The sequence below is a fragment of the Sylvia atricapilla genome, chromosome 5 (assembly GCF_009819655.1).
Source record: "Sylvia atricapilla isolate bSylAtr1 chromosome 5, bSylAtr1.pri, whole genome shotgun sequence".
NCBI classification, from domain to species: Eukaryota; Metazoa; Chordata; class Aves; order Passeriformes; family Sylviidae; genus Sylvia; species Sylvia atricapilla.
In genome coordinates, this window is record NC_089144.1 from 17,055,150 (window position 1) to 17,071,727 (window position 16,578).

The window sequence follows — 16,578 nt, forward strand, 5'->3', positions numbered from 1 at the left end:
AATGAAGGAAAGTGCTCAGCCCAACACCTCTCCTCCTAAAGCAAACCTCTTCCCAGCCAGTCTGTTCCAGAGCATGGCACAGCAGCTTTCTCTGGTTTTACCCAGTGAGAATAACTCCAGCCCCAGAGAGAAAATACTGATGGGGGTGCAAAGCAGTGGAACAAGTCAGAGCTTTAACCACAGGCATCATGGTGCAGGTGCTTCATGCTGTGCATGTTTAAATCAATAAATCAGCACTTTTGGGAGGCCCGCACATACTGTCTTTCTTGACTGATCTAATTATTTAAGTGACACCCTTGCATGAGGGCTACTCTAGTGCAATGTGTTCTAGTGCAATGGTCTATTGCTGGGCAGCATCCCCACTCTTTTACACCATCACAATCTGCACTCTTCACCCAGACAGGAGCAGGGGGAAAAAACACCATAAGGGAGGCTGCCCTATTTCCCAGGGCTTCAGCCTGGCAGGAGCCTCTCTCTCTTCAGCCCCACGGGTGCTCGAGGCCCGTGCTGCCCTCCTCTTCCTCCAGCCGGGGCTGTGCTCGGAGCATCCTCGCTGCTCTCGGCCCTCTCCGTTATCATCTCAAGGTGTGCACGCGTGGGTAGGGGGGCGAATACTGCCAACCCCGCACCCTTTCTCCCCGCGTCCTTCCATCCCTTCATCCCTTCAGCCTCCCGGAGGCGAGCGGGAGCCCAGATGTTGGCAGGCCCCAGCCAGGTTCATCTGTTTCACATGACCCAGCGCCAACTGCTGCTCACTGCCCTCCTCCCTCCTTCCTCCTCCTTCCTCCCCCTCCTCCTCCTCCTCCTCCCTCCCCGGCTCCAGCCTCGCAGCCTCGCAGCGCGGCAGCGGCCGCGCAGGAGCCGGGCGCCGGAGGCCGGCAGGCGGGGAAAGGGAAGAAGAAGGAGGAAAGGAGGGTTCCGGCATCCCGGCAGGGAGGATGGGACGGCCCTAGGAGCGGCCGGGAGCGGAGGGAAGGGCCGCGCATCCCGCGCACCCCGCGGCGGAGAGGCGGGCGATGGATGCGGGGCGGTAGAGCCGCGGCCTGGAGACGCGGTGCGGCGGGGATGCGCTCGCCCCGGGCTCGGAGCTGAGGGGCCGCCGGGGCCGCCGAGGCAGCGGGAGAAGGTAACGGGGTCTTTGTCTGCGGAGGGGAGGCGAGGCGGGCCGGGGCTCCCCTTCCAGCCCCGGCCCCCGGGGAAAGCCCAGCCGCAGTGTGCGGGCTGCTCCACGCCCCCTCCCTCCATTTACCTCAAACGGAGAGAAATGTGGGCAGCAGCTGCTTTGCCTGTCCTTTGCAAAAAAGAAAAAAATCCCCAGCCCCAACCCTTGAATTCGGTGGGCGAGTAACGGAGCCGAGCGCGGCGGCTGGGGGAAGGAGACGGCGTGTGAGGGGAGAGAAGCCGGTGCTGCGATTCCTTCCCCCCTTCCCAAGCAATCTGGCTGCCTGTCCCCACTGACTGCCAAGATGGACTGCTCCTTCCCTTCCCAAATGGCTGCAGCAAGTTTAATGCAGAGCCGGGGGCTTCGCTAAGGGGAAAGCTCTCGTCTTGTTTTTCCTTTCCCCTGTGCACCTTTTCCTGAGTCGGGAATAGAAAAGTTGCTTCAGATTCAGGGCTAGAAAGGACGAATGTATAGCTCTGCTTCCAAACTGTGCCTGTATGGGAGTGCATCTGCACGCCTCGCACACTGGCTCCTCGTAAGGAGGGTTCTTGGCCGCATTGTTACCCGGGCTGCTGGGGAGGGCAGGAGAAAAGTTGTTTGAAACCTCTCCATAAAATTTCCAGGAGAGACAATTGTTTCTAATAATAGCCCTGGCAGCGGTTTAGCAATACAGCACACACAGATGCGAAGCGATCTAGCAAATCTCTCCCAGGCAAGTCAGGTCGCAGGGAAAGCTGAACTCCCAGCTTGTTGGTTTGGTTTGGGATTTTAAAACATTGTCCTGAACAAAAACGCCGGCAACCGGCAACCGCTCGCCCCTTCCACCGGCGAAGGGGGTGTGGTGCCTGTGCCGGCGCGCTGCACTTCAGGGGCTCGGCTGAACTGGGCTTTCCCCGTGCCTCGGGTATCGGGAGAGGCGTGATCCTGGCTCTGCCCAGCTCCAGCTGGATATCGGGGCGTCTCGGACCCGGTTCCCTCTGGATCGGCGCCCGGGGTCTGGTGAGCATCCCCCGCCCATGCATGGAGGGGGCTGTTACGGGCGTGGGTGTCTGTGCCATCTTCCCTGCCTAGAATTGCCTGCCAGGCACCAGAGAATTCCCGATGGAGCTGAGCCCGTCAGGGTGTTCCCTTTCTCCTTGGGCGATGGCACGGGGCCCGCCGGAGGGCTGCTGCCTGATCTCTCACTCGGACCACGGTGCTGACCCTGGCCATGGTGTGCCAGCTGGGCTTGGTGGCTCAGAGCTGCTTGGCTCGACCTTCCTGGCACAAGTTACAGGTTGCCTGTTCTCTTCCAAATGTTAATATTTGGAAGGTGGTTTTAAGCATTGTTGCCAGGCAGGTATTTGCCACGCTCTGCAGGAGGGTGAGCTGCTCCTGGGGTGGTTTCTGCAGCCCAGCTGTGCTGCCGAGCAAGGGGGCTGTGGCAGAAGCATGAAGAGGTGAGGATTTATTGCTTCTTGGTACAAGAGGGGATATTTTGAAGGGTTTTCAGCTCAGTACTGCCTTGTGCTGCTGTTAAGGTCAGCTGTGTCCCTCAGAGACCCAAACAGGCTGAAGGAATTGGCATTGCTCATTCATCATGCTGTGTGATCAGTTTCCACAGAAGGGAGAAGTGCACCAGTGGAGCATAGCACGTGGATTTATGCACATGGAAAATAAATATTTTGTTCTGAGGTTAAGTTTTGTTTTAAATGCCCAGGCTAAAAATACAGGATCTTTGAGCATAGATGCACCAGTGAACCACTCACAACCCTTTTGGGCAAGCTACTCATATCTCCTTTTAGACTATTTCTGGTGGTCCTGTTGTTGCATGTCTGAACTGGTTATTGCATTAAAAATGCAACTTAATATTTGATGATACTTGTGGTCACAGCACTGGGTTGCTCAAGGCTGTACAGTAATGCAGCATCACTTGGTGCAGAGAGAGATCCTGTCAAACTGTTTAGCCAGGTCAAGAGCTTCAGCTAGTGCACTGGATGTTGTTAAGTGGGACACAAGATTGGGGAAGGCTTCCCAAGCTATGGAATCTAGTCCCACACATCACAGGTAATTACAGTGGTACATATCCCCTTTGTTGCTGCTGTTACGGTGTGAGTAGTAGCAGAAGGCTTGAATCAGTGCAGCTGAGTGCAGCTTAACAGTGAAGCCAAAGTAAAACTGCAGGTATGGATGAAGGAGAAAAGGCTGTATTAGGGAGAATCAGAAAGGGGCTGGAGCCTCACTGAAGTCTCAAGATGCAATCCGTTAGGACTGTGAAGGAAGGGCCATGCACTGCAAGAGGGATGATGCCTGGAGAGGGTATTAAGAAGTGTGTTGATCCAGCATTAACCAAATTTGGGGTCAGGGCTTAGTGGTGTCCCCTGAAGATGCAGAAAGGTGCTGCGTGACCCACTTCTGGTGAGCTGGGTCGCTGGGACAAGCAAAGGCTGCTGTCATTCACAAGGCCACGCTTACTCTTAGCTCTCATGAAACTTTGGTTTCTTTTACTCAAAATGCTCTGTGTTTGAGGAAGTCAAGGTTCCTGGTTCTCTGAGCTGTACCCAAAATCTCCATCTAGGTGGGAGCCATCCTACAAATGCCCATCTCTTGGGAAGCTGGGGGGACGTGCTATGGGGTCAGCTGTAAGAGCAGGTGACAGAAGCTCCCTGGGATCCCCATGCCCCATCACAGGATGGGGTGCACAGCTGGCTCCCAAGGTCACTCAGCAATGCCAATCTCCAGTTTTCCTTGCTGGCTTGCTCCTTCCAGCAGCTGGAGGAGAGAATTGCCCTGCAGCCCCAGTGCAAGCAGAGCATGGCAGAGCAGCAGGCAGCAAGGTCTGACAAGGTTAAACTGTGAGGGAATTGCTTACAAGCCTTCTCCAGCTCCAAATCCCAGGCTGGCCTCTCTCAGGTTCCTTAAGCCAGCAGTGCATTGCCCAGCACGGCCTCAGGGACCACTGCAGCTGACAACATCCACTGAAATTTCTTCTGCTCCCAGACCTATAAAAACTTAATCCCTAGCTCTCCTGTAAATCTCAGTATGTGCAATATCCTAGAAAGCCACAATTTCGTGAGGTTGCACAATGAGTTAGAGCCCCTGTCTTCTTTTCTGGGGATGAACTTTGTCAAGGACCAAAAATTACTTTGATTGTTTTTCTCTCTGATCTGACACTGAGAGGGACCCCAGACAGATATTTGATCAGTTCTGAGCTTCTGGGAGAACTTTCATGTTGATGAATCGGAAGCACACAAGTTTTGATCCTGTCTTCCTCTGCTCCAAGCCACCTTTGCACTCCACCTGCTCACGAGTCGATATCAGCCTGAAGATTTACTCCTTGCCCGTGTTTGGCTCTAGTAGGGTGCCTGCTAAAAAAAGTAGAAGACCTTGATGTGTTTCCCCTTACCAGTGCATCTCTGCTTCACAGCTGTGTGATACCCCTCTGAGTCCCCAACTCTGGTGCCAGATACCCTGGGTGCCTCTCTGTGGGGTGAGGTGAGACTTCAGCCCTTGCCCTGCCTTGAAGTAGAGAGGAGGCCAGAGGAGCTGGGACCATCTGATTTCCAGTGCCACCAACAATGTTCTTGTTTACAACACACTTTGCTCCTTTCCTAACAGATAGACAATACTTCTGCTGTTGTCCTGAGCTTCTCTGTGACATTTTCACGTGGTGTAGAACAGTTGCTGTGTCCCCACCCTCAAGAAAAGATCACTTAGTGGGTAGCTAAATGATCTTTTCACTGTCTGCCTGCACTGGTGGGATGAGGTGTGATTTAGTGTAGTAATCTTTGGGAAAAGTCATTGAGGCAAAAAAAAAAAAAAAAAAAAAAAAAAAAAAAAAAAAAAAAAAAAAAAAAAAAAAGTAGGGAAGTTGACATTTTGTTACTTAAATTCACTGTAGAAAGGTCCAATCAAAATCTCCTGGAAAGCTGCAAACCAAAGACAGGTCGACATTCCCATTTTGGCTAGAGAAATACTTTTCTATGTACACTTCCACACGTAACACCTACCATTTTGACAATAGCTGTCAGGCTTGCCAACCCACTAGGCTCAGGCTCTAGTGTTTAGATTATTTATTTATTTTCCTTCTTAGAAGTCTGCAGATTTCCCAATCAAAATAAACCCACCCTTGTTTGGGTTTCCTGGCCGTGTGGGATTGAACGTGGCTGCAGCTGTACCACACATGCTGTAAGCACTGCTGGCATCCCATCCTTCCCAGCTGAAATATTTCACACAGGAAAGTGCTTTGCAGATAATGGAGCAGCCACGAGCTGACCCTGGCTTTATGCAGGACAAGGAAGGGATGGAAAGCTGCTGCATCAAGTGAGTAGCTTGGAAAGACAGCACAAAATCTGAAATGTGGCATCTGTCCTAGAGAGGGGAGTGCGGATTGAGCTTTTTCCACATTTAAACATGGCTTCCCCCTTGCTGTGCATGAGGAATGTCTCTCTCAGCTATCTCCACCCAGAGTTTTGTGAAGACACCCATCATCCCAACACGTGGCTGCCACGTGTGTGCTCACACACTCATTTCCTGGTGAAGTGGGGCACGCAAGGGGACAGGGATGATTTAGGGGATGTGTAATCAAACACAGTGCTTCCTTTGTGCACACACACACATCCTACCCCAGTGTGGAAGCATGCTGGAAAATAAATTTGCACCATTGTCCAATTCCGAGCTGCAAAATCCAAAAGAGAAAAAAGTTCTGTCTGAAGTGGTCTGGGCTCCCTGGGATGTTTTGCATCCTGCTGGGATGGTTATGCAGTCAGTGAAGGTGTCACCTGAGCTGATGCTGCAGGAGGTGGTGAGAGTTGGGAAAAGAGACTTGTTCCTCATCAAGACCAGGGAGAACGGGAGAACTGGGGAGAAGCACCGAGTCTTCTTTGCCTTTGTGTTGCACCATGGAATGTGCCTTCTGAAATGCTCTGGGAATGACAATGGCAATTTTAAAGGAAATCTGCATATCCAGCGGTGCTGAGCTGTGTCCTCACTTTCTCAGTCCCCTCTCATAGGCACAGCTGATTGTGTACATGTTCCAAAATGGGTATTGAATCCTGGGAGCTTAAGGCTCAGGAGTATTAGATCTAGCTGCTGAGTTTGCAGACATTGCATCAGGCTGTTCCCTCTTCTCTTCGCATCCTTAACTCTTCTGCATTGATTCTTCGTTGTACTAAAGAGCTGCTGAGTTTAGTTCCAGAAAGGAACATCCTTCCCTGGCTCTTAAAAAGCAGAGGCATATGGTGAAAAACAGCTTTATATTGTGTTTATTCCAGGTGTCTCCTATGCAGAGGTTACAGACTATCCATATTTGGTATGTCATGAGATGCCCTGATGCAGAGATGACCTGGTCTTGCTGCATCAATAGCCAAAGAATTCTCAATACAGGTGATGCAATATCCTGGCATTAGTCAGGCAGTGAATGGGGCTACAAAAGCACAGGCTGAGTCCTGAAAGTAGTTTTCCCTGCCTGAGCCCTGAATGGAGCTAGTCTGAGTTCTAGTCCTCGCCAGACACACAAGTGTTCAGCATCAGGAGCTGTCAGGACTGGAGAAGGCACGTTGGACCCCTCCATCCCCCTCATCCAGGGTGTGCAGGCAGAGCCCATGGGAGATGCCCCAGCCCTGCAGCCCCAGCTCTGCCCCACTCAGCAATGGATGCACTCGGGGGCTAAGTGGGAGCAGAAAGGGACAAACCAGACTTCTGCTAGCAGGACTGGTTTCTGAAAACACCTGCATCTCTGAGGATGAGTCAGCTGCTTGTCATCTGAATGTGCTCTGCATCTCACCCTGTCTTGCCTGTGAAGTGCAGCTGGGGGGTGATGCCCACCCTGCACTGACCCTGTCAGCTGCTGCTGCTCAGGCAGAACCGCTGGTGGCTGCCCAGCCTGGGCACAGCCACAGCCCTGGCTCTCGACATCCAGTGTGTGTCAAACCTGCTGATTAGCCGTGCCTGCAAACAACCCGGTGTCATATTTTCCCACTGGAAGCATATCAGTTCTGGTGTGTTATTCAAAACAAGAAGGAGAAAAAAAAAAAAAAAAAAAAAAAAAAAAAAAACAAAAAAAAAACAAAGGCAAACAGCAGTTCTGTACACAGATTAACATTTTGCTTTTTTTTTTTTTTTTTTTTTTAATTTAATTTCTTTTACATCTGGAATGACTTTTGTGTGTTTTCTATTGTGTGTTATATATAACACTGCTCAGTGCTCTCTATTGACCCGCTCTGTTACAGTACCTGAGTGATGCACTGCCCAGTGCCTTGGCTCCATTGATCAGCCCAGCACCACTTACACCTCCCAAGGCCCAGTGATTCAGTAGGTACAAAACACTCAATGAGCGCTAAAACGACACTTCAAGCCATAAATCTTAATTTGTCCTTTAAAAATATTTCACACATACTATCACTTCCACTGCCTTGGGTCACTTTGGTCATTTTCCTATGAACCCACATTGATTTTTTTTTTCTCCAGCAAATCACATTAGTTTCAATAGCAAATAAATCGTCCTGTTTTCTTCTATAACTAAACGAAACCTCCTGTGAATGTGTTCCCAGAAGACTTGAATGATCTCATGTAATTACACCCTGTCTGCATGCACAAACAAGTGATATCTGGAACATTTTGCTGAAAGTATACCATGTTTTAAGTGTGAAACTGTACAAAAAAATTATGTGCATTTACCAGGAATTTAAAAAGTCAGGTGTAGGAGAGATTAACTGACATGATAACATATTTAGGAAAAATAATAGTAATAATAATCTATTTCCATGTACTTTATTGCCACATGGTCATTATCTTATGATGACTCACAGTGCTTGCTGCAGAATATAGTAGGAAATGAACCAGAAAGTGACCAGGAGTCCCTGCAAAGAAGCTGATTTGACTTATAAAAGGCTTCGAAGTCCCTCATTGGTAAAGGATTTCCCTCATAGATAGTTTAGATCATTTTCCCTTAGATTGTTCTGTGTTCTTTGTGCATAGCAAACAGAGTGAATGTAGAGCTCTTCCAGGGGAAGCAAGACCTTCCAAGGCATATCTTGGTTTTCTTAAAGCACAGCTATGCTCAAAAATTGATGAAGCAACTGTCCCAGGACCACTCAGCTTGTCCCTGTGCAAAGACACCAGAGATCCTTTATCTTCTTTCCCTCTGGGCCTCCCATTTTAGCTCTGCTGTTGATATTTATTTATTTGGGCTGCATTAGGGAGTGGCAACCCAAATGATGAATCACAGCTCTCATATGCCATGGGCAAACATGGGATGAAACTGCAGAACTTGCCTTAGAGGAATTGTTATCCAGAAAATGAATTTACTCTGGGGGAAATAGAAAAGCTAACCAAATAAAGATGGAGTTTGGCTGAGCTGAGTTGGATCAGAAGACGTTTATGAGCAGGGAAGGTTATTTTGGATGTTAACTGGGAAGTTGGCAGCAAGGAAGATTGTCTACCTGTTGTCTTATTAACAGAGCTGTGAGAGATACTATTTCTTGCAATTTTTTTTTCTTGTGATAGTGGCAGTTTTTCAGTCTTTGGGCATTACTTTGGTCTGCAGCAGAATAGCATAGTCTGAATGAATAGTCCCAAGGTTTTAAGGTGGGATGAGGCTGTGGGCTGCCCTTGCCATTCCCCTTCCACTTCCATAGGATGCAACCCTTTGGCTGTAATGGTTTTATATGGATCAAGTGGTTTCACTTTCTGCTGCAGGTGCAGAAGGGCTGTAGGAGAAACGTGGGCTTCTCAAGTAAAAGTGGAGGAGGCAGCTACAAGATCCCAATTTGAGGCAAAGTTTTAACAGCTCTGGCATGTTCTTGACCTAAAAATGCTGGCCCAAAGCAGGTGACCATGTTGAACCACCTGCACAACTGACCAGCTGAGTCAAGGTTTATCAAAACACACTTCTGCTGTGTGCAGAAGGGGTTTCAAATCTGTAAGGTTTAAGACATCTGTGACCACTGAATATTCTAGCCTAAAAATAATAAATAATGCTGAAGACTGTGTAACCTCCCTGTGGTCAGCCTCAGCTCCAGAGCTCAGAGGATGCACTGACCAACCAGATCAAAACTCCTACACTCTCCACGCCTGCCTTGTAAATAGTGGGGATAATTCTTGGAAGCTGGTATATTTTTAGACTGGCAAATGGTTTATTTCCTTGCCAAGAAAGGGAAGGAAAAGAGTTACAGGGGCGAAGGAGTCACACATAGTAAAAAGTCTGCATTGGGAATGCCCTCTCCTCCTGCCTCAACATCAGAAGGCAGGGAGGGTGCAAGAATTTCTGCTTCCCTTTGTATTTGAAAAGATTTAGATCTGTATTATTTTCAAGAAAGAAAACAATACGTGACCTAAACCAGCACAGCCTTCATTCTAGTGAGGAAGCTGGTCTGTCCAGGAAAGGACTTTCTTATCTCAGGATGTAACTGAAATCAGGCCATTGAGGCCGGCTGCACTCAGAGCAGTAATTTAGGCATCTGCTGGGTAATGCCCTGCTTGGTTTAAAACGTGGTGTTGGAATTAGATTTCATTCTGACTACACGGCTCAAGTACCAAGTGTTTTGAGGTTAAGACGAGGCATTCCCGGCTTTAAAGTTCGCCTGAGAGTTATTGCTCGATGTTGTAAATGGACTTAAGGACCGGAGGAGACGGTTTTTCATTTCAGCCCTGATACAGTAAGCCACTTAAACACTTGCTTATGTCACACTGAAATAAAGGGGATTTATGGACACAGCTATGGGCTTTGCTGAATCAGAGCATTTTTGCTGAGCGCTGTTTAGGGGAAGCATGAAAAATAACCTGTGCAGATGTTCCGAGGGTGATGCCGAGCCTGAGCACGGCTGGAAAGCACTGTGTGGAGGAAGCAAGGAGCCCCTGGGCAGGCCAGGAATTCTTTTGTCAGTTCCTAAGACAAAACAGGGAAGTCACCAGGTCACTCAGCCTGTAGCTTGCCTTAATTTTTGTCCCATCGCTCCCTGTCGGCATCCACACAATGGCTGGGTCGCACCATCCGTGGCGCTTCCGTGGCACTTCCGACAGGGTGACACCGTGGCTGACACCATCCCACCTCCCTTCTCAAGGAGTGCTCTTGCCTTCTAATCACTGAAACTGCTCTCCTCACTTCTGACAAATGAACAGAAATGGTTGCATCACTTGAGGCAACCCCTCTTAAACACATCTCTGTGCAGATCCCCCATGTGATGGGTGATGTCAAGCACCACTCCCTTCACATGGGATAGGAGAGGATTTTAAGACCTGTATCTGTAAACATGCTTCTGACAATTCTGCCTCCATTCACTAATCCATTGGAAAGGACATTAATTTTTCAAGGAGTGGGATAAAGAAGCTCTCAGGGAAAGCCAAGGGCCTCGCACGCAATACATTCCTCTGGTCCTATCAAACCTGTGGGAGGTGCTGCATCCTTGTCAGCTTCTGTTTTCTAGCCAGTCAGTCCTGCTATGGACTGTGCATGCATTTCACAGAGTCTCAAAGCATTTCCATAACAGGGAAACCCACACTTCTTTGGAAGGTGAAGTCTGGTTATGCATCAGCCATTGGCTACTTCTCTTTGTATCATCATCATCCATATCTGCAGCATGTTTCTGTGGCCTTTCTCCTCATGTTCAAAGCTCCATTTGCCACCAAGTTTCCTTGAAACTGAATACTTAGAAGGTTGTTCCTGTTTATTTGAATATGCAACATCTTGGTTTTCTTACCAAAGTATTGCTAGAAGGTGACAAATGCCTGAGCATACAACTGAGATACCCTTCCCAGGCGTAAAAACAACTGGCTTACAGCTAACCTCTCCCTCTCCAGAGTGCCAAATAGCCTTCCCCATAAGAAATAATAGCATGAACAAATTGGAATGAAAAAGTGTTGTCTAATGGGTTCCTACTTCTTCATACCTGATGCTTGGAAATGTTCAAGGCCAGGTTGGATGGGGGGCTCTGAGCAACCTGATCTAGTGGGTGGCATCCCTCCTTGTAGCACAAGGGCTGGAACTAGATGGTCCTTAAGGTCCCTTCTAACCCAAACCATTCCATGATTCTGTACAGCTTATTTCAGAAAGCTCAGCTCATGTTCTGAATTGCGTTGCTGACCTTGGCAGATTGGACAGGCTACATGGACCTCTGTTCACAAGCCAGGAGTAATGGGCAAAATTAAAATCATTTTTCTGCCTCTTGAAAAAAAAAACAGTAACACAAACTATTCACTATTCATCTAGGAAAGACTTGCAGAAATAAATAGTGGAAATGAGGACTGTATTGAGGAACAGCAGTTTCTCCTGACTGTCTCACATCCTCAGAGCTTCAAGCCACTGAGGCAGAGGTTCCTCAGATATTGCCCATCTTAGTGAAAAGGAAGAGCAGGGAAGTGAGTGTGTGTGAGGGCTTTGGGCTTGGACCAGAGGATGGCATGAGCAGAGCTGCAGACCATGGTGATGTGCTCACCAGTGCAGGGCAGTGGGCAAGCCCCATGGCTGAGACAGATGAACCAGATTTGCACCAACAGTTATCTTCCTCCTCTTCAGTAGGTATTTTTCCCATTGAGTCACACCTAAAAGACCACATTTAAGCATCGGAACAGGCTTTCCAGGGAAGTGGAGTCACCATCCCTGGAAGTGTTCGAAAAAACAAGTATTGTCACTTCACAATATGGTTTAGTGGGAATGATGGTGTTTGGTTGAAGGCTGGGCATGGTGTTTTTGGAAGTCTTTCCAACCTTAATGATTCTGTCATTTTATGACTGCAAAAACAAGTAAGCTTCAAGACCAGAGTCCAGCCAGTGCTCTTCCTCCTCCTCATGTCCCCTCCTCCCAGGTCCCCACCAATGGTCAGCTCCATGGCTCAGCTCTTGGCACACTGTCTCACAGCCATCCTCATCCCAGACACCATCAGTAACATTTATTAGGTGCAGATGCAGACCAGCAATAGAAAGGATGCTCTGCAAACACATGGCACAAAAAGAAAGATAGTGCATTCCCCCAGGGTCCTGAAGTGGGAGTGTAGGACAGGAGATGGCAGATGGATACAGGCACATGAAGAGGCAGTGCTGGCCAGTGCGACAGGCAGCTGTTTGCCAGACTGGCCCCAGTTCAGCAAAGTGAAGTGCTGCCACATGTACAGGGCTGTGCAGATGTCAAAAACACACTGCTTTTCCTCCCCTCCACCCCCCCCCCCCCCCCCCCCCCCCCCGCTCTCGGCAAGCTTAGGAGTTGCCAGGATGAGAAGGCAGTAAGAAGTGGTCAAGTGGGAGCAGGATGTTTAATCTAAGAGTTTACTATAATCAGTGGACTGTCATCTCTCCCTATCTCCTTTCAGCGGCTCTGTCCAAACAGTGGACAGAGTGACACAGATTTTTGTGGATTCAGCACAGTAATTGCCTCCCGTACAGGCAGTGAGCATTTAGGAAAGATTCTGCCTCCAATTATAATTTCTGATGTGACTCAAGGAAGAAAATGCTGTATTCTTCTTTATTCCTACAGTCACCGGCTAATGAAATGTGCCATGGATATTTATAGAACTGACATTGTAAATAGCATTTACATTTGGTGCCTTTGAGTTATTTAATGTGACGGTGCTTTCACCAGCAGGGTTTTTTTCATTTTGAAAGGGAAAGGTTCTCTTTGGAGCCATTTCCTCCCATCGCCTTGGCTGTTTGTGTTGGATAGAGCAGTTCTGTGGCAGTCATGATAATTTAGTGACAAAGTGTTGGGTGTACAGGGATTAGCTGAGCCTTGTGAAGGTTTTGGGGCTGTGTCACAGACAGTTTACGGGATTCTCTGAGACAATGTTTGAGTTACAGTGAAGATGAATAGAGAGGAGGGCAGTCATCAGAGCACTTCATGGCACAAAGCAAAACAGCCACCAGCCTGCCTTCCCTAGGAAACCCGTTGTGTAAATATTTGGGTAGAAGCCTCCAAAGGAGATTTAAAGTCTTGTGGTAAAGGCAACTAAAACGTCCTTTCCTTGAGAAAAACAGCTGCAATTCAGAAGATCCCATGAGTAACCACAAGACAGATTTCCTTTCTGTAGCATCTCTGTATTAGAGTAAACAAACGTATATGTCAGGACTTGCTGTCACTGATGGACCTCAAAACGTTCTGCAAAGGTCAGGATCAGTTTTTCCATCCTCAAGGTGCAGAAGCCAAGGAGCAGAGATGGAATGCATTCCCTGTCAGCCCTCCTGTAGACTACTCCAGCTCCTCAGCCACACAAACACATTGCTTCGGGTCTTCACGTGCCTTACAAGCAGTATCTATGTTTGGGTATTGAAGATATATTATCCCTTTACATACTCATGTATATTAACGACAGAGCTTTTTAAAAGCATCATGCTCAGTTCTTGAAGCATTTGGGGGGTCATGCTGTGTGTGCAGGCACTAAAGGAAGTGGCAGATTTTCAGAAAAAAATGTGACTTACTGAGCTGTTTTGGGGGGCAAAAATGTGTTCTGCATTTTGGCACAAAATTTCCATCTGAGCTCGTGTTAAGTCTGGCCCATGAGATGCTCATGGCCCAAATTCACCCAGCACATGCGGCTCACTGCCATATGGGTGAACTGTTAGCACTCAGGGGTGGGTAACACGGTCCCACCTCTTCACATGTCTTGAGGAGCTTTGGAAATTGGAGGGATAGGTGTGGATACAGCATCCTGGCAGAGCTGCAGCTGAGCAAGCAGTAGGAATAGCTGATCTCATCTCACTTGAAATGTTTGAGTATTTTATCTGCTTTGAGCATCAAGGGCATCTCAACTGTAAGGCTGAACTTGTTTTTTTAATTTCTGGAGTTAGGGAAGAGGGATCTTGTCCTCCAGAAGGAAAGTGGGGGACTGTGTTGGTACAGGAAATCGGAGCGAGCTCACTGTGAAAATCAGGACTTGATTAGGACTTAACTCCTCTGTTTCTCTGCCACATCAAGTGTCCTCCCCTTCTGTCACATACCCTTCTATCAGATACCCTTCTGTCAGATACCCTTCTATTCTTTCCTCTTCAACCACTGTTTCTTGTCCCTTTGCTGGGATTTTACTTTTTCAAGGCGAAGGAAAAGCTATGCCTTTGTGCCTCTTAAGTTTCTCTTAGCTTAGTTCTCCCCATCCTTCTCTGGGTAACAGCCTTGGGAAAGGAGAACCTCAGTTCAGTCCTGTGGTCTCCCTCCATCCAAACTCTGGTACTCTCAGCTCATTTTGGTGACCTCCTGCTCCCATCCACAGGACTTTGGTGTTGATTACCCTTCTCTGATTGCACAGGGAAGCAGAAAGCATTCTCTGACTGGTTTTGCAGGAGCCAGCAACAGCCCCACGCATGGCAGTGCAGCAGATAGTGCAGAGCAGCCAATTTGCACAGTGTCAGAGGCAGCATCTTTTACTCAGACAGACTGTGCTAAATCAGGGCCTTCTCACTGTGCTTTGAAATGTTCCTGTTTCTTGCTCTGACAAACTAGCAGAATTTGTATTGATCCGACGATGCAAAAAAGCACATAATGTGGGCTTCAGACACCTGGTGGAATAATAAAGCAGAAAGGAGGGAGGGCAGGACGTGGTATTTTAGCTTATATCAGGTAGGAAGCCAGTATCTACCTTCTTTTCTTTTCTCTTGGAAAGCACTGCTCATTTCTAAGGCAAATGAAAAGCCCCTGGCTGGAGGAAGGAAACGCTGTAGCAGCTCTCCAACCTGTGGACCTGCTGAGCTTCAAGGGATGTTCATGAAAGGCCTTTCAATTAGTCAACCATCATGTGCTGCATTTCAGAGCTTTGCTTTATTCAGATATTTATTCATGTTCCCAGCTGTTTGCATTTGGGATTTCTTTTAGCAGTGAAAGCACTAAGGGGTTATGAAACTCCAGGCTGGAAAAGCACGGAGAGCTAAAGAAGCTCCATATGGGAAGCAAGCACTTTGCTGAAACACTACAGCACAAAGTCAGACATCTCAGAAAATGTTCCCTCTTCCCCCTTTCACCTTCTTTTATTCATATTTCAACTTTGTTATAGCCAATGGAGCATAACACAGAAAAGCAGGACTGTGTTCCCATCCCTGCCATCGCCACAATGAACTCACTGCTTTATCTCTTGCCTTGGGTAAACTCATAATAAAGCTGGAATATCAGTGCATATTCCCCATCTTGGAGATGCAGTGGATATGTGACAGTAAGAGGATGAGGGAGATGTCAAAGCACAGCTCAGGCACTCAGAGTTTTATCTGCCAGGGGAAGTCCAGTGAAGGAACTTTGGGCTCCCCATTCCTGTGTGAACATGACCCACACAACTATTCCAAGCAGGAGAAACCATTGCAAAGCCCTTCTGTGAGCCTCTGGCATAGCTTTACAGATGGGTTGAAAGTTGTTTAATAGTGAAAAATCTCCCTCACCGAGTAACACACCTTAGGAGAGGCCATATTTTGCATAACATTTCTTATTGGAGGAAATTCTCGTAAGACAATTTATTGCCATGGCGGTAACTGGCTGACATTTATGAGAAGCCTTGTTTTACAAGGCTTTCCTTTGGCTGCAATGCCAGGGCTCCTGTTGTAGTGATGGAAGAAGAGAAGGAAAGTGATATTATTTGGCATGCACAATATTCAGAGGCATGTTGATGTGAATAACAAAAAGGGGTAAATTCTGCATGAATTGCATGGGATTGTGCCTTCCAGAGTTGTAAATTGTGGGTGAGTTGAAGGGAAAAGCTCATTTTGACTGAAGTTTTCTCATAATAAATTATGCATCTTCAATGGCAAGCTTGAGGTACAATAGAGTTGTTGGAATATTTAACCTTTGTTTTGTGGAACCATCTGGATAAGACTCACTTCAATCTGGTACCAGGAAAGGGAGAGATGGATGTGGTATAGAGCTGTCAAGAGGGAGGACAGAAGCACACAGAAGAGGTTGATGTGCTCCTATGCTGAGAGACAGCAGGATGAGGGTGATGCTGCTGGAGATGGCTGAGATTGCAGATCCTGTGGCAATGGCCACACAATGCCTGGATTCTTGAAAGGGCAAAGTTGATGGTGGAGCACCCACCACTGCCTCCTGGATGCCAGCACATCCAGCCCCATCAGCCACAGGAGCAGCTGATTTTTAACCCGCAGAGCTGAAGCAGAAAGCTGGGCTGTCCTCAGTTAACCCCCCAAGCACACTTCCCACTGTCTGCAAGGCAGCTTTGTGTCAGGGGCTCAGCTCAGCTGGCACTGGTGGGAAGAGGTGATGGATGAGAGCAGGAATGCCCAGGATGCTGCAGCACTCATGTCTCCAGCAGTCTGTGACCCTCCCCACTGCCAGGATCCTGTGGATTCTCTGCTCCCTTCTGGTGATACTTTAGGACTCACCATGGCAAGCAATATTATTAAATTGAGCTGGGGATCCATGTAAAGCACAGGAAGGTGCCTTGGCTGGGGGTGGTGGGTCCCTGGGGGGCTAAGCTGAGCTGTGGGGCTGTGCTGGGTCTGTGTCAACGTGGGTCCAG

General features: G+C 48.2%; 1 protein-coding gene across 3 annotated transcripts in view; it reads left to right on the forward strand.

Moving 5' to 3' along the window:
- The window catches only part of FRMD4A (FERM domain containing 4A), a 210,677-nt gene that overhangs the window by 66,280 nt on the left and 127,819 nt on the right, over window positions 1–16,578 (forward strand). Inside the window, exon 1 of one of the 3 annotated variants that reach the window (XM_066318804.1) lies at window positions 1,102–1,126. The exons of the other annotated variants lie outside the window; for them this stretch is intronic. The gene's annotated coding sequence lies outside the window, so the exon portion shown is untranslated. Of the gene's footprint in view, window positions 1–1,101; window positions 1,127–16,578 lie in introns of those variants that run through there. 3 annotated transcript variants of the gene reach the window in all.